The sequence below is a fragment of the Gastrolobium bilobum genome, unplaced genomic scaffold, assembly GCF_033153095.1.
Source record: "Gastrolobium bilobum isolate Gb01-03AN ecotype WA unplaced genomic scaffold, APGP_CSIRO_Gbil_v1 utg313817, whole genome shotgun sequence".
NCBI classification, from domain to species: domain Eukaryota; kingdom Viridiplantae; phylum Streptophyta; class Magnoliopsida; order Fabales; family Fabaceae; genus Gastrolobium; species Gastrolobium bilobum.
The window spans coordinates 5,279-31,307 of record NW_026898650.1 but is presented as its reverse complement, the minus strand read 5'-3'; the positions used below and the strand labels follow the sequence as shown (position 1 = coordinate 31,307).

At 38.1% G+C, this 26,029-nt stretch overlaps 1 non-coding gene across 1 annotated transcript; it reads left to right on the top strand.

Annotated features, from left to right (window-relative positions):
- Positions 1–19,205: 19,205 nt before the first annotated feature.
- Positions 19,206–19,312, top strand: LOC133318033 (small nucleolar RNA R71). Its single transcript, XR_009752420.1, has one exon. It is a non-coding gene; the product is annotated as a small nucleolar RNA R71 (small nucleolar RNA).
- The last annotated feature ends 6,717 nt before the right edge of the window (positions 19,313–26,029 follow it).

Below are 26,029 nucleotides of genomic sequence, written 5' to 3'. Positions count from 1 at the left end.
TTGGGCTAACAACCATTATTAGGCCTAAAATCTTTAATGCTATAATGTCAAGACAATAAGGTGTTAATGTGTGACCCATTAGGCCCAACTTAACCACTGACATAAATGGGCTTGGGCTCAATAAGACCACAACCCATTTAATAACAACACAGAACACTAGCAATGCTTTGTTGCCCCAGAGCTAGTTAGGTTAATGACATGATCATCCTATTAAATGTATTTGGTTACCGTATGTATTTCCTTTCGTCTCGGTTACCTTCCCATTAAACCTAGGGTGAGGAGATGTATCAACCCTTGCGGTTTAGGGTAAGCTTTAATTTAAAATAGGGAATCTTCAATTTACTCACTCTAAAGGCAGATCATCTCATGATCTCGTTTACTATGCATAGATTCCCGAGTCCCGTAAATGTCATCCTGATTTCTCCGATTTACAGATAACCTAATCCCTCACAGAGATTTGACGAATTCCTTCAGCTTATCACCCTAGGCTTGTGTTCTTTCAGGACATGCCCAAAGGTATACCTATAAATCTCCATGTTTCAGGAAGACGAGGTATACAATCAAAACATACATCTAGAACATAGTCTAGGTGAAAAACTTCTGGTCTAAGGAAAGACATACCCAAATAATAAGAAGCTGCTCTAATGATACTATTTGTGATATTTCCTCATAAAGCCTCTTTGTGGGTCTGTTCAGTGCGAGCTATACCCTTATAGTCCACTCACGACTTTAGCTAAGACATCTCGATATCTGTAGCTCATGAGGTCTTTACCTTGTATCTGAATACAAGTAGATAAGCCGTTCTAGTCTTACCCGAGATTATTGATCCCATTTTTAGTGTCTCTAGACTAGGAACATAAAATTAGGAATAAACATCCGGTATCCTTGAATCCTCATGATCGTGATCTCATCACAGATACTCAAGAGATACATATTCTATTCCAATGGGTTTATCCAGTTACTCATATATAAACAATGATATTGAGACAAAATATGAAACAACATAAAGAGTGCTTATGATTTATTTGCGACAATATAAAAGGTACATAAATGTCCTAATCTAATCAAAACATTGTCTCTAGGACATCCATATACTAACAAGCTCCCATTTGGCCTAGAGCCAATCAGACCTAAGACGTATACCCAAAGCCTCATAATGACTATCATGTTTTCTCTGAGAAACAACCTTCGTCAGAGAATCAGCCAGGTTATCATTAGTGGGAACATAATCCATCTTTACATCCATCCTATCAATGATTTCTCTAATCAGGTGATATCTGTGGAGCATGTGCTTAGATCTTTGATGAGACCTAGGTTCCTTTGACTGTGCAATGGGCTCATCAGTGTTGTCGCAAAGCAACTGTATGGGCAAATCCTGCTTGGAACGCTGCCAAGACACTGCCCCTCCATTTAAGGTGAATATGAACCCCGAATGTGACTTGCAGTCATCTTTGTCACTCTAAAAGCTGGCATTAGTGAATCCTTTCACTGAAAGCTCATCCACCCCACCATAGACCAGAAATACATCTTTAGTTCTTCTTAAGTACTTAAGGATGGTCTTGACTGCTGTCTAGTGACCCTCACCAGGGTCAGACTGGTATCTGCTCGTAATGCTCAAAGCATATGAGACATCTGGTCTCGTACATATCATGGCATACATGATGGATCCAATAGCCGAAGCGTATGGAATTCCACTCATGCAATCCTTCTCAGGCTGTGTCTTAGGACACACAACCTTGGAAAGATGTACCCCATGACTGACGGGAAGAAAACTCCTTTTCGACCCTTCCATGCTAAACCTCTTTAGCATCTTGTCAACATACATGGATTGAGATAAACCCAGCAGCCTCTTGGATCTATCTCTATAGATCTTTATACCAAGTATAAAGGTCGCTTCTCCCAAATCCTTCATGGTGAAGCTTTCTGAAAGTCAGTCTTTTATTGTTTGTAATGTGGGGATGTCATTTCCTATTAGTAATATGTCATCTACATAAAGAACTAGGAAAACGACATTACTTCCACTAACCTTCTTGTAAACACAAGGTTCATCCTCGTTCTTGATGAAACCGTTACTCCTAACGACTTCATCAAAACGAATATTCCAACTCCGTGATGCTTGTTTTAGCCCATATATCGACCTTTGCAGTTTGCATACCATATGCTCTTGGCCTTTGGTTTCAAAACCTTCAGGTTGTGTCATGTACATTTCCTCCTTCAAGAATCCATTTTAGAAGGCGGTCTTGACATCCATTTGCCAAATCTCATAGTCGTGATATGCTGCTATGGCAAGCATGATCCTAATAGATTTGATCATGGCAACTGGTGAGAAAGTTTCATCATAGTCAACTCCTTGTCTTTGACGATATCCTTTCGCAACCAACCTAGTTTTGTAGGTTTGAACATTGCCATTTGCATCAATCTTTCTCTTAAAGACCCATTCATTACCGATAGGAACTATTCCTTGCGGTTTTTGAACCAAGGTCCATACCTTGTTTTGATACATCGAATCTATTTCAGATTCCATGGCTTCAAGCCATTTAGAGGAGTCAACATCCTTGACTGCCTCCTCATAGTTACTTGGTTCATCATCCTCGACGGTTTGTAGATTCTCAATCACAAATCCGTACCTCTCAGGTGGATGGATGACCCTAGTAGACCTACGGAGTTGTGTGTTCACTTCTCCATTGGAGAACGTCGCCTGCGGAGCAGACTCGGGTTCCTCAATCTGTTCATGTGGTCCTTGAATTTCTTCAAGATCAATTTTGCTCCACTGGCTCCTTGAGAGATCAAATCTTTCTCAAGGAACTCAGCATTCTTGGACACAAACACTTTGTGTTCTTTCAAGGAGTAAAAGTAGTATCCCTTAGTACCTTTGGGATACCCCACAAATAGACATTTAGTACTCTTAGCACTAAGTTTATCTGATGCCAACGTTTTGACATATGTTGGCGATCCCCATACCCTGAGGTAACTCAGGTTGGGTCTTTTACCATACCATATCTCATATGGTGTGGTCTGAACACATTTAGACGGTACCCTATTTAGAAGGTATGCCGCCGTGTCTAAGGCATGTCCCCAAAAAGATTTTGGAAGTTGAGTCTCACTTATCATAGACCTGACCATGTCTAACAAGGTCCTGTTTATCCTTTTGGAGACACCATTTTGGTGTGGTGTGTAAGGTGCAGTAAGCTGCGAGATAATTCTATTTTCTCTCAGATAATCCTGAAACTCATGGCTCAGATATTCGCCACCACGATCTGATCGCAATGTCTTAATCATCTTGCCACGTTGTTTCTCTACTTCATTCCTATACTCTTTGAATTTTTCAAAGGCTTCAGATTTATATCTCATCAGGTACACATACCCAAATCTTGATTTATCATCAGTAAAGGTAATAAAATAGGAGTATCCTCCTCTAGCCTCTATAGACATTGGGCCACAAACATCAGAGTGAATGAGTTCTAATAACTCACTAGCCCTATGACTTTCAAGCTCTTTGGGCTTGTACGAGTCATTTTCCCAGCTAGACAAGACTCACATTGTCCATAGGATTCCAAATCCATGGAATCTAGGTATCCATTTTTATGCATCCTAGATAATCTTGTTTCGTTTATGTGCCCTAGTCTACAGTGCCAAAGATAATATTGATTATCTGTCCTAGGTCGTTTCACATTTACATTGAGCACTTCAGTTCCCATTTCTAAAACATATAAGCCATTTATTAAAGAAGCAGTACCAAAAACAATATCATTCAAAATGATAGAAAATGTACCATACCTAATAGTGAAAGCAAAACCATCTTGTTCTAAACAAGAAATAGAAATAATGTTTCAAGAAATACTAGGAACATAAAGACAATTATTCAAATGCAATAAAAGGCCTGTAGGAAAAATGAGGTCGGTATCTCCAACAGCATGAGCAGCAACTCTTGCTCCATTACCAACGCGGAGGTCCACCTCGTTCTTCTCCAATCTTCTTGGGCTCTTAAGTACCTGCAACGAATTGCAAATATGAGAACCACATCCGGTATCCCATACCCATGAAGTTGGATTAGCACAAGAATAATTTATCTCAATCATGTAAATACCTGAGGTAGAAGCATCACCATGCTTCTTGTCCTTCACACTCTTCAGGTAGTCTGGACAATTCCTCTTCCAATGGCCTTTATTGCCGCAATGGAAGCACTCAACATCGCTTTTGTCCTTGGGTGCATTCTTACCCTTCTTTTTTCCTTTCTTCTTCTTAGGCTTTCCTTTGGGCTTAAGGGAGTTGCCTTTTGCAGGCTCTTTGCCCTTACCCTTGGCCTTAGAAGGCCCACCAATCAAAAGATCTTGTGTCTTATATTTCTTGATAGACACTTCAGCAGTTGTTAACATACTTAACAACTCAGGCAAGCTCACAAGCATCCCATGCATGTTGTAATTCATAATGAATTGACTGAAGGAAGGTGGAAGTGAGGTGAGGACTAAGTCATTAATTAACTCGGCATCCATCACGAAGCCTAGATTTCCTAGCCTCTCAATGAGCCTGATCATCTTAAGAACATGACTGCTCGCAGACATGCTCTCAGACATCCTACATGAGAACAATTCTCTAGAGGTCTCATACCTCTCATGCCTGCCTTTAATATCATACAACTCCTTGAGATGCAAGATAATAGAGGGAGCATCCATATACTCATGCTGCTTTTGCAGTTCAGTCGACATGGATGCCGACATAATGCAAACTGCCATCACATTGTCATCCATGTGCTGTTTATGAGCTTCAAAATTGAAATCTTCATAACCAGCTTCCTCTTCCTTAGGAGCTACGGGTAAATCAGCATCTAGCACATAAGCTATCTTTTCGGCCCTAAGAACAATTCTCAGGTTCCGATACCAGTCTATAAAGTTTGAACCGTTCAGTTTGTTCGTATCGAGTATAGAGCGCAGTGACAGTGGATTAGTCATACTAAAAACTGAAAAAGATGTAAAGATAAATTAATTAATATTGTCATGTAATAAGAACAGATTATTAAAGACTTTTAAATAATATACCCCTCCTATTATTTTATCATCCAAGTCAATGACCCTTAAATTTGACTTAGGGTTATTCTACTTTTAGATTTTACCTTACTGGGATTTTAAGAGTGCGATTATTTATTTTAACCCTCGTCTGAGACCGCAAGATTAAATTAAATAATGGGTTGATCCTTATCAACAGTATTTCATACCCTCTCTTAACATTAGGTTGACAACTTCTTGTCACTTAGTGGTGCATCTCATGCAACCAACCTAGCACTATTACCCTAAGCACATGAGCCCGGCTGGGCCTGCAACTCATGCACTCAGTTAAGCACTAACCACCACCCTAAGTGTCTAACACTTCTAATACTTCTCTCACTCAACGAAACAGTGTGTAACATCCCACGTAAAATTAAAATATATATATAGCTATATATGTGAAACTAGGAAGAATATAGATGCCTATGTGAGATTCGAATTTTATGAGGATACATGTATGATTTTCGCGCTACATAGCTATTTTCCATTAAGGGAAATTAAATTGGTTAGGAAGTTGGTTGAATTGCAATGTTGTAAGTACTTTAGGCATACGAAACCTTAATTATTAAAGTAGGGGAATGTATTAACTGTAGTATATCAAAGAAAAGAAAACATGATATTAAATAAGATCTATGTGAACCGAAAATGTTATTGGATTAGTGTCTAAGTAGTATTTTGGGTTGTACATTTTGGTCCTAGCATTGTGTTGGCCGAAGCCTTAGGACCTTAGAAAGAACTCTAGGTGCAGCCCAAGTCCATTGTCTATTATCCCTATAAATATCCTAAGTAATTCCACTAATCGGCCTTTGTTTGGTAGTGTTCACACTTGGCAAAATTACACCCTTATCTTCCTACACATGTGCGCATAAGTTGGTCACAAATTCTGATGTTTAAATTGAGAATTTAATCTCACAAGTCAGCCCTAAATGTTTGACCTCATCACTTTATCCTAAGAATCCTTAGAAGGCAACTCACCATTGGATAAAGACCTACACATGGCCAAAACCCCTCTTATTTCCTCTCCTTTTGTACGCATAGAACTTAGAAACAAGGCTGAACCTTTGCTTGTCTTTATCCAAGATAAGTCAGCATCACTCTCATCTTTCTCCCTCTTCACATGCGTTGGGTTAGACCAAAAAGAGAAGGCTGATAACTTGTTGTATCTTCCAAAACCTTTCCATTTTAAATCATGCAACCAATGAGCTGAAAAAGGGCAGCCTGCATATTAACTAGTTGGGCAAAAAAATTCTGCACCCAGCCCCTCACTTTATGCGATTAAAAAGGATGAAAAAGACAAGTGTTTACCTATTCTATTCACTCTATTTTAGGCGTGGAATTTGTAAGAAAGCATCAGAAAATTCTGATTGAAGATAAACCCAACTCAGCCTTGTATGTCCATGAGGTGGCAAGATAAAATCTCTCCATGCAATCCAAGTGTGCCATCTAGTTTCCTTTTATATACATGAAACAAACCTTATCCTTATTCCTCTAGCTATGTGCGCTAGAATGGGCAAATAGCATCAGAAAAATTCTGATCCAATTTCACTTTTTAAAAGTCTCAAGTCAAACACTCTATCTCTCCTCACATGCGCTTAGAAGGAAAATAAAGAGCTGACATTGCTTGCTGAAATCTCCATCACTTTTCAGCCTTATTTCACCAAAATGTCCAACATTAGTCATACAACCAATGAAGGGGCTAAAGGTCAGAGTGCATGAAATGTTATTGGTCAACAAGTCACCATCTCATCTCACCTTTCCGTGTGCGGCTAATGGAGAAGGAGATAGTATAATTTCTGGTCTTGTGTACTTTAAAACAACATTTAAACTCTCAATCTTTCACCCTCCAAACGTTAAATAGAGAGCCAAGAGTGATCTTGTTAAAACACTTCCTAGCCGTGACCATCAAAGAAGGAAGAACCAAATTCAAACTCATTCCATTTGTTTTCTTACCCAAAGCGTGGCACCACCATAGAAGGAACATCAAGCTATAGCCTCATTTTTCTCTTTCTATTCTCTACATCAAAACTGTAACCTACTCCTCTTATACCCCAAGTTCTAGTCGTTGGTTTCCTCTTTCCCTTTTCTGCTTGAAACCGTGAATTTTGAGTGAGAAGCAAGGACAAAACGTCATCTCTTTTCCATTCCTCTGCTGGCCGAAAGACCCTAGGTGAGTGACTAGCCCTTCCTCTTGTTTCTCCTACTCACACAAGACTCTCATTAGACCTTTTGGTGGTTGCATGCTTAGATTTTATTTTGGGGAAGTCTCTACTTTCATCGTGCGGCATTTAGGCTGAACGAAGGAGCATTGAGTTGCGGAAGCTCTTCCTATTTTATTCTCGTCAAGTTGAGTTGCTAGTTGTGGGCAAAAGAACCGTAAGTCACCTTCCTTCCTTGTGTTTTGTTTTGGTTTAGAACATTTGAGAGGGCTGGACCATACTATAGTGGTATCTTATTATATTAAACTTAGCATAAATGAAACCTTAAAAAGACAGCATGTTTGGACTCATTTTGAGCGCACCATGTATGATTAGTTAAACTTGAGAATAGATAATCTTGTACTTGGATTTAGGCTAAGAAAAATGCTGCTGTGTAATATGTTTCCTATCACTGTTTCCCGATGAAATGGATTAGACAACATGTATATTTATTCTCTTGAGAAAATGTTGCTGTATCTTAGTTTTCTGCTCACTGTTTTGTTATAAAACTGCCACTGTTTGCTGAAGAAAAATGTCCATTGTTTTGTATAGAAATACTCACTGTTTTGCTGAAGAAGATGCACACTACTAGGATTTCTCACTGTTTATTTTAGAAGGGGGGCTGCTGTATTTTATTAAAAATTAAAGTTAGAAATATCCCTATGAAAAGTATAAAAAACCGATTCTGATCTATTGGAAATATTAAAATAATTTCTCACTTTTAAAAGTGTATAAAGGTAAATTAGAGTCAAAATAATTTATAGAAAAGGAACATTATGGCCGAATATTATAGGGATCTTAAGCTTGGGAATTTGGTTGAATAAATTGAATGTACACTGATTTATTATACTATAAATTAGGTGCGAAAAATCCTTGAGACGTTGGACTGTTTCGTTGTGAATCGGTAAAGTAAGTTTCGACGTACGAGGTATGTGTAGGCGGTATTACCTAATGTGACTATTGGCTAGTGTATGGAATTGTGATGTTGTTGGACGTTTAGCAAGTTCACTAGTCGTACAAGTAATAAAATGATGAGTAAAGATCGTTCCCACGAGGAATTGTATTCAAACACCAATATACCATAGAAAACTAATTTGAATCAAATAAGAGTTTGTAAAAATCATGAATAAGTTGTCACCAGAAAATTGATTGTAAGTAATTTGACACAAAGTAAATATGGATTAGGAATTAACACTACAATAAAAAATCTTATTAGTGATAAAATTTTATGACATTTCGTCACAAATTCCTGCGTCATAAGTAAATTTCATCACAAATTCCTGAGTCGCAAATTTATTTGTGACGAAATTTGATTAATTGTGTCAAAAATTGTCATTTGTGACAAAATTTATGACAAAATTTTTGGTCACAAATAAACTTTTTTCTTGTAGTGTAATAAAACAACAAGTAGTCAGAAAACAACTTTCCTCCACAATAACTCATGTAAAAACTGATCATATGATGAATTCTTTTCCATGTGATATTAATCAACCTTTTACTTATCATCAAGATGTAATCCCTTACTACCCTGATAGATACATTAATCAGAAACCCCAATACCTTGGTGATCTCTTTCTTAATACATGCATGAAATACTAAAGTTTTAAGATTACATCAGAACTCTAGCATCAATCCCTTGAGTACTAGAATTCTGATGTTGAGATTATCAAATACAGAAGTCATATAAACATCCCTGTTCTATATTACTTCCTTGATAGAAATAATTAAATCAGAAAATCTCAAATCAACACATGAAAAATACTTCATCATATTAATCAAATCAACATAATATTATCATGGAGTCTATTGCATTCAGACTACAAAGACTCTACTCAGACATGACTAAGGAATAAATAAGAGAAGAAGAAACAAACTTCATTTCCATGTTGAAAGTCTTCAATCTCCAAACTATTACAAGAAAATCCTAATACAAAAACTAAAACCTAAGAGAATTTAGAGAGAAGTCAGACTAAGTTTAAGAGAGAGAGAGAGTTCAGATCCCTCAGATCCTGATATCCTTCTAAGTGTCAAGGCTTTGCCTTATATAGTGTTACAATTAAAAACAGAAAACTGATGTGGGCGCTAAAACGTCCATAAGTGACTGTTTTAGCATCCATGCTTTACGTATGCTCAACTGCTTTTAACTGATTCCAACGCTAAAACGTTAAGGAATGACCGTTTTAGCGTCCAAACTTGGTGAATGCTCAACTAACTTTAACTGATTCCAACGCTAAAACTCTTGATTTGGACGTTTTAGCGGTGAAGACCAGAATCCTTTTTCCACTTTAGGGCGCTAAAACGCTTACTACAGGCCGTTTTAGCGCCCAAGACCAGCAATTTTCCATCTTTTAAGTGCAGCAGCGCGCTAAAACGCTCTGTGAGGGCGTTTTAGCGCTCATCACCAGCAAGTTTTGGCCTCTTCCTGTAGCAGGGCGCTAAAACGCTCAGTGTGGGCGTTTTAGCGCTCATCACCAGCAAGTTTTGGCCTCTTCCTGTAGCAGGGCGCTAAAACGCTCAGTGTAAACGTTTTAGCGCTCAACACTTAGGCAATTTTTCTCCTCTTGAGCTCCAGAATCTTCTTCCTTTTCCAGTTGTCTTTCAAGCTTGCTTTTCCTACAAGAATCATACAAATTTCTAATAAAGCTCTTGAACTTGTAATTGAGGACATCTTAGGACATTAACCTTGTTTTTCATCATTTAATCACACAATTTGATCCTAATTCTTGCTAAAAACCATGATGAACTAAGGGTTCATCACAATTCCCAGATTTGAATATTGCTGTCCTCAACAATAACTTTAAAGACAGAGAAAGACTTGAGATTCTTTACACATGAAATTTATGAGGTTGGATTGAAATATGACAGAACAACTTTCCAAGATACAATCTAACAACCCAGCAATCTATCTTTTACTATGTCTTGCTTAACCTCATCACAATGACTTTCAATAGATCAGTAAGATGAAATGAAGAGACCTTCAACACAAAACACCCCCTCACTTGGAACTTCTCAAAAATTGTGAGAATAAACTCTCTTGCACTCTAGTGTCTAAGGGTGTACTCATCACTCAATCTCCACTGCACTCAAACTACTATAAGCTTGCCCATCTTCTCACTTTCCATAATGACAGTGATTCATAAGCAGAACAAAAGAGGCTTTGGTGGTATGACTTGACTAGGAATAAGATTCTGTATAGAAGAAGGAAAAATGGCTTGGCACGTAGTTGGCTAAAGGTAGGATTTGATGTTGCAGAAGGTTAGATAGATGAATCAGATTCAGATAAGAGGAGGATCACTATTGAACTTATCTATGTACTCCTTAATCCTTCTCATTCTCTTCTTCCTTTTCATTTACTCTTTTCACCACCTTTTCTACAACTTTTCTTTTTCTTGAACTTCCTTCCTCCTTTTCTTCCAACTTTCAACACTTTGTGTTGTTTTGATTTCCCTTTTTCCTCATTTCCTTTTTCTTTTCCTTTTTTTGTGCCTTTACTTCTTTTTTTTTCTTTTTCATTCCTCTTTTTCTCCAAATTTCCAACACTTAACACTTAATATTTTTGTTCATTGCAGAAACACCTTTTTCCAACAGAGCTTTCCTCCTTACCCCTTATCTGAACACATAATCTGAAAATTTAGGATCTGGAATAAGTGCAGGGCTTTTAGTTTTATCACAAAAAGTTTGGCTTAAGGCTTCCATGCAATAGGTAAATTTGGTTCAAAAGAAAAATGCCTCAATGAACTCTACTTTACAAACCACGAACTATTTCAAGTTAGAAACAGGGCAAGTTCTAGAGTTACTCATACAGTGAAGTGCTCTCTGAACAAAAATTTCTGTATAGGCTCTATGTCTCACAGTTCAGAGTGCATGCTTGAATTCCTCTATATACATCAAACTGATCTATCTACTCCTCACATAGCATGAGTATTGCAAACATATCATTTAGCACACATGCAAGGATTTCAAATTGCATCAAATTTTTTTGATCAATCATGTAAAACTTTGATCATCCTATCCTCATAAAATTCACATCATCTCAACTCTAAATCCAACTTTTGTACATATACAACACTACCTAAACTACCTAAAACTTGTTATCAAAAAAAAAAAAAAACTACCTAAAACTACATTCACAAGAATTTAAAAGAAAGGATTGAGATGTTTCCCTGTTTGTGGCTCATCAACTGTGTGTCATCATTAACTGTGTGATACCACCATAATCATGTCATTCATTCACACCCCATTCCCAGATTTAAACGTTGCTGTCCCCAGCAACTAATTTAAATCTAAAAAGCAGTTGACAAGTTCTGAAACACATACACATATCAACAAATAGCATCAGTACTATTTCAAAAGTGCATCATTCAAACAGAGAATCTCAATGTACTAACAAATGTACAAAATTAAAAATAATACCAAAGGTAACTAAAAGTATCCAAAATAAAACCATAAAAACAGAAAATATGTAAAAACAAAATGAGGAGTCTAGTTAGTAGACTCCTCATCATCAGTAAAATTCAAATATGAGCCTGGATCAGCAGTAGGCAAGGGGTTGTACTCAGGTTCAACACCCCTGTCCTCATCCATAGCACCAGTATCAACAGGCGGATCAGCAGCGGCAGCAGTGGTCTCTGTGGTAGGGGCATCAACAACAGGCTGTTGTCTGAAGTGTGTGCAGCATGGGAAGATGTAGCAACATCAGCAGTTGCAGCTCCATCCACATAATCATCATAGTGAGTCCGGGCATTTGCCTCAAAGGCTTCCTCCTCATCAGAATGAGGGTAAAAAGCAGGCTGATAATCAATAACATCTAAGCCCTGAGCCTCACATATAGATTTCATCATCGTCACCATATAAGTCTGAAATGAATGCTGGCTGGACTGCATAAACCGAAGACGCCTGCGCAAATGTCTCATACGGAAGTCAGCATTCACCATCCATTGCTCCCCTGTCCGTAGCCTCTTTTCTAACTCATCATCACTCTCAGTTGTAGATTTCCTACAGGGGTCAATCCGGTGACCTCCCCTCCTCCAATCTTCAATTGCTTTGTTATCATTGCGGCATCAATTGTAGGGTGCAATTTAGTTGGTGCCCCATTATCAGTAACATCTACACCAGCTTTTTGACAAAGCAGCTGAATCAAGGAACAGTGTCCCAAAGCAGCAGAGTCACTGACAGAGTGAGCCATATCATAAATGCTGTCCTGAAGAAGAATAGGAAGTTCCACCTTCGCCTTTGTCATAATAGTGTGAATCAGGACAGCTCTCTTCAGAATGACCTCTTCCTGGTTGGAAGAGGGCATGATATTTGAGATTACAAAGTGAAACCAGACTCTAGCCTCACCATTTAAATGCCTCAACCAAATCAACTTAGGAGCAACCTTATCTTTGGTTAGCTCCCAAGTTTCACCAGGTTTGGCTATAGTCTGCAAAATAGACTCAGCTGCCCCCATCTTGGTCCAGGTTTCAAAGTTTGGGTCACTCCTCCTTGGTGGAATTTCAATATTCTGCCAATTCTTCCTGAACTCACAACTGGCATTATTGATATAGTCACAGAACCTTATCTTCAGCAGCTTTTGGATGGTGTGAGCATCGTACTTCACTTTCTTTCCCCTCACCCAGCTAGTGAAGGTCCTCTTGCCTCCTTGATTTCCATTAAACGCATTGGCAAAGAATTCCCATGCTATGTTGGGGCTGCTATCACCCAATATTCTTCCAAAAGTTACCCAATCTCTGGTCTTCAACTGAGACTGAAACTGAGGATATTCATCCTTATCCAGGATGAATTTCCTTTCTCTCACAAATGGCCTCTTGGAAGTCTTGTCAGTATACCGTTTCTCATGTTCCTCACTTTTCCAAAAGTGAGCATCAAACTGTGGTGTAGGCTCAGCTTGAGTATCTCCTCCTTGATCTACTCGGGCTCGCTTCTTATATCTCTTCTTCCCCTGTGTAGAGTGAGCTGGTTGAGAAGGAGAAGACATGGAACCTACACAACAAAAGAAAATCAGTCCCAATGTCAATTACATATCATGAATCCAATTCCACAATTCCCAGATTTAGAACTTCTTGTAGTGGGGAATTTGGATCAAAACATGTATGAATTACAACCCCACAATGCCATAATGTAAACCCTCAATTTTGTATGAAACAGGGCCTGGGCGCTAAAACGGTCACACTGAGCGTTTTAGCGTCCTGGCCTTAAACGTGTGTAAAAAAACTGGACGGGCGCTAAAACGGTCACACTGAGCGTTTTAGCGCCAGGCCAATTTTTGGGTCAGGCATTTCCACGAACACCTTGTGTGTGTGTACGCTGGGTTGTTGTTTGAAGACAATTTAGAACCAACATGCGCTGGATTTGTTGTCTCATTCCCAAAATATCAGTCAAAAGCAATAGTTTAGTAGAATAATACAAATAAAACTAATATCAACATGCAATCCTACGAATGATACAGGCAATCAACATGTGAAATGCCCTAGAAAATGCCCAATAATCGTATGCTTCAGATATGATATGTGATGGAGGGAAATGAGATGAGATACATACCGTGATGTTGATGAGAGGATGTGGAGGAAACTACGAAGATTGATGATACAAATGTGAGATAAGAACCGTGTTGTGGAAAAGAGAGGAAAAGTATACGAATGCAAGAGTAAAAGAGAAGAGGAACTCTGTTATATCGAATTAGTGACAGGGTGCTAAAACGTTGGCTTACCAGCGCTTTAGCGTCCTTGTCCAGAGAAAAATGCACACTTTATGCAGCACAGCGCTAAAACGGTCAGACTGAGCGTTTTAGCGCGGTTGGCCAGAGTGCCTGTATTGGTGTTGTTGGTGAACGCTAAAACGCTCATAGTGAACGTCTTAGCGCGCACAACCAGAGAGTTTCATAATGAAGGAACTCTTGGGACGCTAAAACGGTCAAAGTTGACGTTTTAGCGCCCAACACATAGCAAAAATTTTCTCTTTGATTTTTCAAAATATTTTCCCTTTTACTTCTTCATCTTATGAATATGGTATGAACATAGAATTACATACCTAGTACAGTGGGTTGCCTCCCACTCAGCGCTTGTTTAACGTCACGAGCCTGACGAGTATGATCTATTTTACCTCAAATAGAGCAACTGTCAGTAGTTGTCTATCCACAGCACTTCCAACATATAACTTCAATCGTTGACCATTGACTGTAAAACTTCTGTCCGAATCCAAAGAACTGATTTCTACAGCCCCATATGGTTTCATGTCTTTTACCACAAACGGTCCAGACCATCTAGACTTTAACTTCCCTGGAAACAGCTTCAACCTGGAATTGAACAGAAGTACTTGGTCCCCCACCCTGAAGTCTCTAGGTGTGATCTTCCTATCATGCCATAGCTTTGTCTTTTCCTTATACAAACTAGCACTTTCATAAGCAGACAAACGAAACTCATCCAATTCATCTAGCTGTAATAATCTTTTCTGTCCCGCTGCTTTGGAATCAAAATTCAGATATCTCACAGCCCACAAAGCCTTGTGCTCCAATCCAACTGGCAAATGGCATGCTTTTCCAAACAGCAACTGAAATGGAGACATCCCAATAGGAGTTTTGAAAGCGGTCCTATATGCCCATAAGGTGTCATCAAGTTTCTTGGACCACTGGGTCCTAGCATTCCCAACAGTCTTCTCCAATGTTCTCTTCAATTCCCTGTTGGAAATTTCAACCTGACCACAAGTCTGTGGGTGGTATGGAGTGCTTATTTTGTGCCTCACTCCATACTTAGCCAAGGCATACTCCACCATCCTATTATCAAAATGAGTGCCCCCATCACTAATGATAGCTCTAGGGACTCCAAATCTTGAAAATATATTCTTTCTCAGAAAAGCAATCACCACCCTGGAATCATTGGTTGGTGTAGCTATGGCCTCAACCCATTTGGAAACATAATCAACTGCCACCAATATGTACTTGTTATAGTAGGAAGAAGGGAAAGGTCCCATAAAATCCATACCTCAAACATCAAAGATCTCCACTTCCTGGATATTGTTCAACGGCATTTCATGTCGCCTAGAAATATTCCCAGTTCTCTGACAATTATCACATGCCTCCACAAACTTCTTTGCATCCTTGTATAAAGTGGGCCAGTAGAAGCCACTCATCAATACTTTTGCTGCAGTTCTCTCACCTGCAAAATGTCCACCATATGCAGAACCATGACAATGCCACAACACATCCTTCTGTTCTTCCTCTGGAATACACCGTCGGATCACACTATCTGAACATCTATAGAAAAGATACGGTTCATCCCAAATGTATCTCTTAACATCATGTAGAAATTTCTTCCTCTGTTGCCATGTTAAATCCTTAGGCATCAATCCAGCAGCTTTATAGTTGGCAAAATCAGCAAACCATGGTGGAGTACTGATAGATAAGACTTTATCCCCAACCATCTCTGTTACAGCACATATTGCCAAAACATGTTCATCAGGAAACTCTTCTCTGATCACTACTTCCGATCCTTCTTGAAGTTCTTTTTCTGTAATCCTGGATAAGTGATCAGCCACCAAGTTTTCAACTCCCTTTTTGTCCTTGATCTCTACCTCAAACTCTTGCAACAGTAACATCCAACGGAGCAACCTGGGTTTAGCATCCTGCTTGCTTAACAAATACTTTAAAGCTGCATGGTCAGTGTAAACAATAACTTTTGATCCTAACAGATATGGCCTGAATTTGTCAAATGCATACACAATAGCCAGTAATTCTTTTTCTGTAGTAGCATAATTCTTTTGTGCATCATTTAAGATCTTACTGGCATAATAAATGACATGCAACAATTTATCCACTCTTTGGCCCAATACCACTCCTACAGCATAGTCACTGGCATCACACATTAATTCAAATGGTAATGAAAAATCAGGTGCCATCATGATAGGTGCAGTGGTCAACTTTTCTTTTAAAACATGAAATGCATGCAGACATTCATCATCAAACAAGAATTCTTGGTCCTTGACCAATAACTTGCATAAGGGCTTGGCAATTTTTGAAAAATCTTTTATGAACCGCCTATAAAATCTTGCATGACCAAGAAAACTCCTCACACCCTTAACATTTACAGGTGGAGGAAGTTTCTCTATCACAGAAATTTTTGCCCTATCCACTTCAATTCCATTCCTAGACACCTTGTGTCCAAGAACTATACCTTCTGTCACCATAAAGTGACACTTCTCCCAATTCAAAACCAAATTACAGTCTTGACATCTTTTCAAAACAGAATCTAAATTCCCTAGACATACATCAAAATCAGACCCAAATACAGAAAAATCATCCATAAAAATTTCTATGCATTCTTCTATCATATCAGAAAAAATGGAAAGCATGCACCTTTGAAAAGTGGCAGGAGCATTGCATAAGCCGAAAGGCATCCTCCGGTATGCGAGTATTCCATATGGACATGTAAAAGCAGTCTTCTCCTGATCCTCTGGTGCCACAACTATCTGATTATACCCTGAATAACCATCCAAGAAGCAATAGAAAGCATGTCCTGCCAACCTCTAGCATTTGATCCAAGAAAGGAAGTGGAAAATGATCCTTCCTGGTTGCCTTATTCAGCCTCCGGTAGTCAATGCACATTCTCCAGCCAGTGATTGTCCTTGTGGGAATCAACTCATTATTCTCATTTTTCACCACAGTCATCCCCCCTTTCTTGGGCACGGTCTGCACAGGACTCACCCAAGCACTGTCTGAAATGGGGTAAATCATCCCAGCATCAAGCAACTTCACCACCTCCTTCCTCACTACTTCCTTCATAGTGGGGTTGAGTCTCCTCTGTGGTTGCCTTACTGGTTTGACCTCTTCCTCCATCAATATTTTGTGGGTGCAAAAGAAAGGATTAATACCCTTAAGATCTGAAAACTGCCATCCAATAGCCATTTTATTCTTCTTGAGTACCTTAATCAACTTCCCTTCTTCCTCATCAGACAACATTGCATTAATGATTGCTGGATATGTTTGATCATCCCCAAGGAACACATACTTCAAATGTGAAGGCAATTCTTTAAGTTCTACCTTAGGTGCTCCTTTTGGAATGTCATCAATCTTCTTCTCAAGCTCTTCCACTTCTGGCTCTTCTTGGTAATCTTCTGTACCTGTCTCTTCTTCTGATCTTTTTTCCTCAACTGGGAATTCTTCTTCTTTATTCAGTTCTTCCACAACCTCCTGTATTACATCCAATCTAAAACAATCCTCTACATCAACAGGGTGCTTGATGGTTTCAAATACATCAATTGTGACTATTTCCTCATCCACCCTTAGCAACAACTTTCCTTGTTCAACATCTATCAAAGATCTTGCAGTTGCTAAAAAGGGTCTTCCTAACAATAGAGGACTTTCTGTATCCTCTTCCTCCATGTCAAGAATCACAAAATCCACTGGAAAAATAAACTTGTCTACCTTGACCAAGACATCTTCAACCACACCTTCAGGCCTCTTGATAGATCTATCTGCAAGATGCAGAATAAGATTGGTCTCCTTCAAAGTGCTGATTCCCAAAGCTCTACATACTGTCAATGGCATCAGGTTTATACTGGCTCCCAAAACGCACAATGCCTTTCCCACCTCCACATCTCCTATAGCAATAGAGATACTGAAGCTTCCAGGATCTTTCATTTTTGTTGGAAGCTTCTTCTGGATTAGGGCACTACACTCTGCTGTTAGGGCCACTGTCTCACCATCAGTTAATTTCCTCTTCTTAGTAAGAAGATCCTTCATGAACTTTGCATAGTGAGGCATATTTTCCAGTGCTTCAGAAAATGGTATGTTAATCTGTAAATTTTTGAAGATATCCAGAAATCTTGCATAGTGCTGTTTCTGAATCTCTTGCTTCAACCTTTGAGGGTAGGGAACTTTAGCATAAGGAGATAAAATAACTGGCTGTTCTTTCTTGTCAGCCATCTTCTTCTTTTCCCACTTCATCATCTTTTGTGGGGAAGCATTTTTACCAACTTCTACCTCTCCTTCATTCTTATTGTTCTTCCCTTCCTCTTCTTTATCAATTCCAACTATAACATCTCTAACAACTACTTCCTTCTCACTTTTCTCATTTTTCATCTTCTCTACTTCATCATTAGAGACTACATCTTCAACCACAACCTCTTCTTCATTCTTTTTATTTTCCACATTCTTTTTCACCGGTTGAAGTACCAACCCACTTCTTGTCATAATTGCTTTACAGTGCTCCTTAGGATTCACTAATGTATCACCTGGAAATTTCCCTTGTGGTCTTTCTGATATCTGTCTTGATAATTGACCAATCTGGGTCTCCAAATTTCTGATAGATGCTTCCTGATTTCTGAAAGAAGTTCTGGTCTCCTGCATGAATGCAGTTGTCTCTTCCCTGAATGAATTAGACCCCTGGATATAATCCTGAGTTGTCTTAGATAACTGAGCAAACGCCTTCTCCCATGCAGCATGATCACTTGATTGCTCCTTCATATGTGGTGGTGGATGATGTAATGGTGGATTCAATTGATGGTTGGAACTATAGCTGAATCCTGGGTGTTGAGTCTTGTTTTTCCATGGTGGCATATAAACATTCTTTCCCTGATTGTTGTAGTTCCTTTGATTATTCTGGTCATACCACACTCCATTCACCTCTGCTTGTTCTGGTGATCCCCCATAATCACACTCCTCTGTCACATGGCCTTTGCCACATATGGCACATACACATTTGGTTTCCACAGAGGCTACCTTTCGTGAAGAAAGTTGCTTGATAAGGGTATCTAATTGTTGCTGCTGTTGTCTCTGTGTCTGCATTAGTTGGTCATTCCTTGCCAACAGAGCATCATACCCATCCAACCTGATGACTCCTGTCCTTCTGTCAGCCACTGGGGCATTATCAAATTCTTGAGATGCTAATGACTAAAAGATATCCAAGGCTTCTTGAGGGGTCTTGTGTTAGTGGTCATTCCTTGCAGGAAGATTGCTGCTTGTTGCCATGCCTCAATTCCATGCTGTGGACATTTCCTCAACAAAGTCTTGAATCTCTCCCAAGCCTCATAAATGGATTCTGACTTTTTCTGCTTAAAGCTTGTAATCTCATCCTTCAACTTGGCCCTCTTAGATGCTGAGAAAAACCTTTGCAAGAACTTGGTTTGCAGATCATCCCAAGTTGTTATACTTCCTTGTGGCAATGATTGCAGCCATCTCCTTGCATCATCCGTCAGTGAATGAGTGAATAGTCTCAACAGAATTGCATCTCTTGTGACACTATTTATCTTCACAGTATCACTCAACAATAGAAAGTTCTCTATGTGCAAGTAAGGGTCCTCTGCACTGGTTCCAGCAAACTGATCCTTCTGCACCAAATGTATAAAGCAGGCTTCAATTCAAAGTTGTTGGGCTCCACTGTTGGGCGCACAACACTCCCAAATGGAGGAATCACTGCAGGAGTCATGTACTCTCCCAGTGTCCTCTGTGGTGGTGGTGGTCTGTGATTCTCTGCCATTATCTCTTCCTGATTAACCGTACTTGATTCACTAATTTCTTGCAACTGTCTCCTTTGCCTGGCTGCCCTTTTGTGCTTCCTCAATGTCCTTTCTAATTCTGGATCATACAACAACAAATTCGGATCAAGTGTACCTCGCATATACCAAAATCAAAATTGACCAAAAACTTAACATAAACTAAAATACTGAAAATAAAAGGATTCAATCTCAGAATTCTATAGTATCATTTAGTGTTGAAAAACAAATTCCCCGGCAACGACGCCAAAAACTTGTTGGACGTTTAGCAAGTGCACTAGTCGTACAAGTAATAAAATGATGAGTAAAGATCATTCCCACGAGGAATTGTATTCAAACACCAATATACCATAGAAAACTAATTTGAATCAAATAAGAGTTTGTAAAAATCATGAATAAGTTGTCACCAGAAAATTGATTGTAAGTAATTTGACACAAAGTAAATATGGATTAGGAATTAATAAAACAACAAGTAGTCAGAAAACAACTTTCCTCCACAATAACTCATGTAAAAACTGATCATATGATGAATTCTTTTCTATGTGATATTAATCAACCTTTTACTTATCATCAAGATGTAATCCCTTACTACCCTGATAGATACATTAATCAGAAACCCCAATCCCTTGGTGATCTCTTTCTTAATACATGCATGAAATACTAAAGTTTTAAGATTACATCAGAACTCTAGCATCAATCCCTTGAGTACTAGAATTCTGATGTTGAGATTATCAAATACAGAAGTCATATAAACATCCCTGTTCTATATTACTTCCTTGATAGAAATAATTAAATCAGAAAATCTCAAATCAACACATGAAAAATACTTCATCATATTAATCAAATCAACATAATATTATCATGGAGTTCTATTGCATTCAGACTACAAAGACTCTACTCAGACATGACTAAGGAATAAATAAGAGAAGAAGAAACAAACTTCATTTCCATGTTGAAAGTCTTCAATCTCCAAACTATTACAAGGAAATCCTAATACAAAAACTAAAACCTAAGAGAATTTAGAGAGAAGTCATACTAAGTTTAAGAGAGAGAGAGTTCAGATCCCTCAGATCCTGATATCCTTCTAAGTGTCAAGGCTTTGCCTTATATAGTGTTACAATTAAAAACAGAAAACTGATGTGGGCGCTAAAACGTCCATAAGTGACCGTTTTAGCGTCCATGCTTTACGTATGCTCAACTGCTTTTAACTGATTCCAACGCTAAAACGTTAAGGAATGACCGTTTTAGCGTCCAAACTTGGTGAATGCTCAACTGACTTTAACTGATTCCAACGCTAAAACTCTTGATTTGGACGTTTTAGCGGTGAAGACCAGAATCCTTTTTCCACTTTAGGGCACTAAAACGCTTACTGTAGGCCGTTTTAGCGCCCAAGACCAGCAATTTTCCATCTTTTAAGTGCAGCAGCGCGCTAAAACGCTATGTGAGGGCGTTTTAGCGCTCATCACCAGCAAGTTTTGGCCTCTTCCTGTAGCAGGGCGCTAAAACGCTCAGTGTGGGCGTTTTAGCGCTCATCACCAGCAAGTTTTGGCCTCTTCCTGTAGCAGGGCGCTAAAACGCTCAGTGTGGACGTTTTAGCGCTCAACACTTAGGCAATTTTTCTCCTCTTGAGCTCCAGAATCTTCTTCCTTCTCCAGTTGTCTTTCAAGCTTTCTTTTCCTACAAGAATCATACAAATTTCCAATAAAGCTCTTGAACTTGTAATTGAGGACATCTTAGGACATTAACCTTGTTTTTCATCATTTAATCACACAATTTGATCCTAATTCTTTCTAAAAACCATGATGAACTAAGGGTTCATCAGATGTGTTGCTCACATTTGTTCTATGTATGTTATGATGATGATGAGCCAATGGTAAGAATATGAAAGAATGATATAATATATGCATGCATTTTACATCATAATACATTTTTCTGTTGGGTGCGATTGCATAACATGGCATGTATACTTGATTCATGACATCTTGAATATATATATATATTTGTATTGAGGACATGTGACTGAGCATGCATCATATAGGCATGCCTGGTACCAGGAGAGGGGACACTTGGCTTCAGTCCGCATAGGTTCCACAGTGGGATTCACCTTCAAGGGAGCCATTAGGAATACCCACTGTGATACTACGCGCACGACGGTGCTATGAGCGTAAAGGAAAAAGGGCGTTATATACGCGTTATGATATATGATGAAAAGGATTAAATGTTTGAAGTGACTATTTATGATTTTGTGCCTAGTTAATATTGTTGCATTATGGTTGTGTTGCCACACTACTGGGATTTTCTCTCACCCCTTTGGGGGCTGCTATTTTTACAAAATGGCAGGAGGACGTAAAAGCTTTCGAGGACTTGGATATTTGCTGTTGGCTTCTACTGTTTGGGCATGCTGCTATTGATGTGATATTTTATGGATGATTGTATGAAATTGAGAAGCTTGTATTACTGTGAACTATGATTTTATTATTGCATTACGATTTTATGACCAGCAAGTATTTTGGAAACAGATGTTGAAACGTTTGCGAAAAGGATTTTGACATGTTATCTAAATGCTGAGTTTTGAAAAGTCTTTGCGAGCACTTTGTAAGTTGTCGTACTGGGGCTATGGACCTCCGATTTTCTTATAATTTATATGCACGCGTAGCCCCAGGTGTCTAGTTTCATTATATATAAACCTTGCAAAGAAATTCTGAAAGATCGATTTATTATGAATTTTACCAGCCAGAACATTTGGGATATTTCCACTATTTTCTCTCTTATTTTGCGAGTTATGTTTCGAGGGGCAAACGAACTCCAAAGCACTATTATTTTATATGAACGTGAAGCCCCAGATGTATAGTTTCCATATTACAAAGAATATATTTTTGAATCATTGAAATGGATTTTATACGAATTTTTAAAGACAGCAAGGTCTATCAGGAAATTTATATTTTTAATAAGTTTAAGAAATTTTGTGTACTCTGATTTTTTGTAATTAACCAGATCCCCTCTTTAGTTTTAATTGGCAATGTAAAAGCGAAATTTTTTTCAGCCTCTAAAATACTATTAAAGAACTCTAATTCCGCTTAGCAAACAACTCTCTTGGAGGCCTACAAGAGAGGGTGTTACACTAATTGGTATCAGAGCAGTTTTGATTCAAGGTGGCTGTGTTTGATGAATTGTTTGTTGTTTGTGCCTGGTTGTTGAATGGTTGTTGTTTGAATATGTTGGTTGTTGGTATAATTTGTTGAATTATTACTGTTTGAATATAACTGTGAATTGGTTGTTTGGCTGTAGGTTAGAAATATACTGTTCCGCTGCTGATGTTAGAATATAATTATTGAAAGGTTGTTGGCTGCTTGATATTATGTTATGTGCGTGATGGTACTTGTTGTGTCCGGTGTTTAACATGGTTATGCACACTGCAATACTAGGGGTGAGCCTGATCAACTCACTGCCACGTAGGATGTGGGTGCACCATCATGGTAACCCCGGGTACACTTGTGCTTGAAATGCTACGTGGTAAATTACCAATTACGTTAATGGTTCATGGTCAATTATGTTACTAGGGATTATAATCAAGGCTTCGTGTATATGTGTTAGACGTGAATACTTTGTGAGACACTAAGCCATGGATGTTAACATGTAGATTTTAAATAATGACTGCTGGCATACTTGTTCATGAGATTCATGTTGTTTTCCTTGCATGTGTGATGGTGTAATTGGCTGAATAGTGGACATTATTATTTTCCTTAATTTTGTTTTGTTATTAAATTGTGTACGGAATTAATATGATTAAGAAGAGTAGCAGAAATTTAAATATGAAAATTAATTTAGGGATAGGACATTTATGTAAGTAAATCTGATTAATGCTCCTAGAACGTAGAATTAGTGTTAATTAAGGCTGTAACATTATCTTTGTTTTTATGATCTATGACTTTTCTTGTGTGATGTAACTATTTTTAAACTTGCATCTGGTTATATTAAGTTTTCTTTTTGGTGACTGTTGAAGTTGTGGGTCTAGATTTTAAACATTGCAAGAATACTGCATGAACAAATAAAGAAAGATTATCTGAATTAAATTTAAAAAAATACTGGACTGACCAGATAATTGTGCATGCTTTGAATGGTCTCGTTTCACTGAGTCTTTATTTTATTTTGTTTCGTTTGGCTGATTCGTTATCTTCATCTGTATGCTTTCAATTTTTGTCTCCTTCTCGATGCCTTGTGAAACTTTTCCGTTATCAAATATCAAATTATCCAACGAAATAAAACTGGAGAACCATAGAAGCCTTCCTAGAATTTAAAGTGGTATGCTGTCATGAATATTAGTTATCTTTATGGGAAAAAAAATTATTTTAAAAGGTGCATCAAGTTTATATCATGAAAGAACCGTGCATAGCTTCTTGGTATGTGTGATTTCCCTTGAGTTGATTTTCAGAATTGTCTAATTTTATTCTACTGTCTATCCAACCCCCTGTTATCTTTACAATGACGTGTCTATCCTAGGTCTTATTGAATTTTGACTTGTCTATAGTTATAGAACTAGTATGTTGTCGAATTATAAACCTCATGTATCAAAGGGAAGAAATTTTGCGAAAACAAGTAATTATTGATTTGTGGTAGCACCTAAAAACAAACCAATGGAAGTTGAATAAGAGAATACGTATATGTGTTACTGCTTTATTAAATTTATATTAAGAATAAAAATGTGCGTTTACAATCATGTTATTTTTGGGATCCATAACTTACTTTCATTATGACATGACTACTTGTGGGTGAATTATCATTTATTTGTAGGGTGATGTAACACTATGTCATGATATGGTATTGTTATTAAAATTATTTCTAGGACATGCATTGAAAGGAAAATTTTTATATATTAACTGAAAATTTGCTAGGAAGTATGCTTAACACGTTGTGCCTCAAAGTGGCTTTTTAATTCTGTTTCTGTACATCCCTACTACCACAATTATGTCCCACCCTAGGTTAACATTCATTAATAAGAATTTTCTTTACTTTCTGTTCACGTTTGCTGTGAATTGTTAAGTTATTTGTATATGTCAATAGAGTTAGTACTCATGAAAATCTCCCGATATGACTGCATAGTACTTGAGCATCCAATCTGTATGTTGAGCATGGATATAAAAGAAGAATTAAACTGGAGCGTCTTAACACTATTAAATTATGATTTAATATGCATGCTGTGTCATCTTTAACCGTGATTATACTGTGTGAATTTCTGCTTAAAAATTTGAGTTGTTATGAGACCACCATATGCATTGTGATGATTTTGGGATTGGTGTTCCTTATTTTATGTTAGGCACGAGGTTTTGTATTGTAGATTTTATTTTTAAATGCAAACTTAACTACAGCTAGAAACCTTGAAAGTAAGTATTGTGAACTTGAATTATGAAAACTTGGTCAATTTTAGTGAGTTATGTTGAGATAGCAATGTGTGTTATGAGTGGAAAATTCATATCATGATTAATTGGACCCGTTGATCTGTGAAGTCAATTACATCCGAGGTACCTAGGACGGCGGAAAGCTCGAGGAAGTTTCCTCATAGGGATGTTTTGACGAGCTGTATGAGGGGTACCACTTAACCTGGTATGTCTGAAAAGTAGTATAGAAATTTGTGACTCTTTTGGTGAGGAAGTTGGTGGGGAGAGTGTAACATCCCACGTAAAATTATATATATATAGTAGTGTTCACACTTGGCAAAATTACACCCTTATCTTCCTACACATGTGCGCATAAGTTGGTCACAAATTCTGATGTTTAAATTGAGATTTTAATCTCACAAGTCAGCCCTAAATGTTTGACCTCATCACTTTATCCTAAGAATCCTTAGAAGGCAACTCACCATTGGATAAAGACCTACACATGGCCAAAACCCCTCTTATTTCCTCTCCTTTTTGTACGCATAGAACTTAGAAACAAGGTTGAACCTTTGCTTGTCTTTATCCAAGAGAAGTCAGCATCACTCTCATCTTTCTCCCTTTTCACATGCGTTGGGTTAGACCAAAAAGAGAAGGCTGATAACTTGTTGTATCTTCCAAAACCTTTCCATTTTAAATCATGCAACCAATGAGCTGAAAAAGGGCAGCCTGCATATTAACTAGTTGGGCAAAAAAATTCTGCACCCAGCCCCTCACTTTATGCGATTAAAGAGGATGAAAAAGACAAGTGTTTACCTATTCTATTCACTCTATTTTAGGCGTGAAATTTGTAAGAAAGCATCAGAAAATTCTGATTGAAGATAAACCCAACTCAGCCTTGTATGTCCATGAGGTGGCAAGATAAAATCTCTCC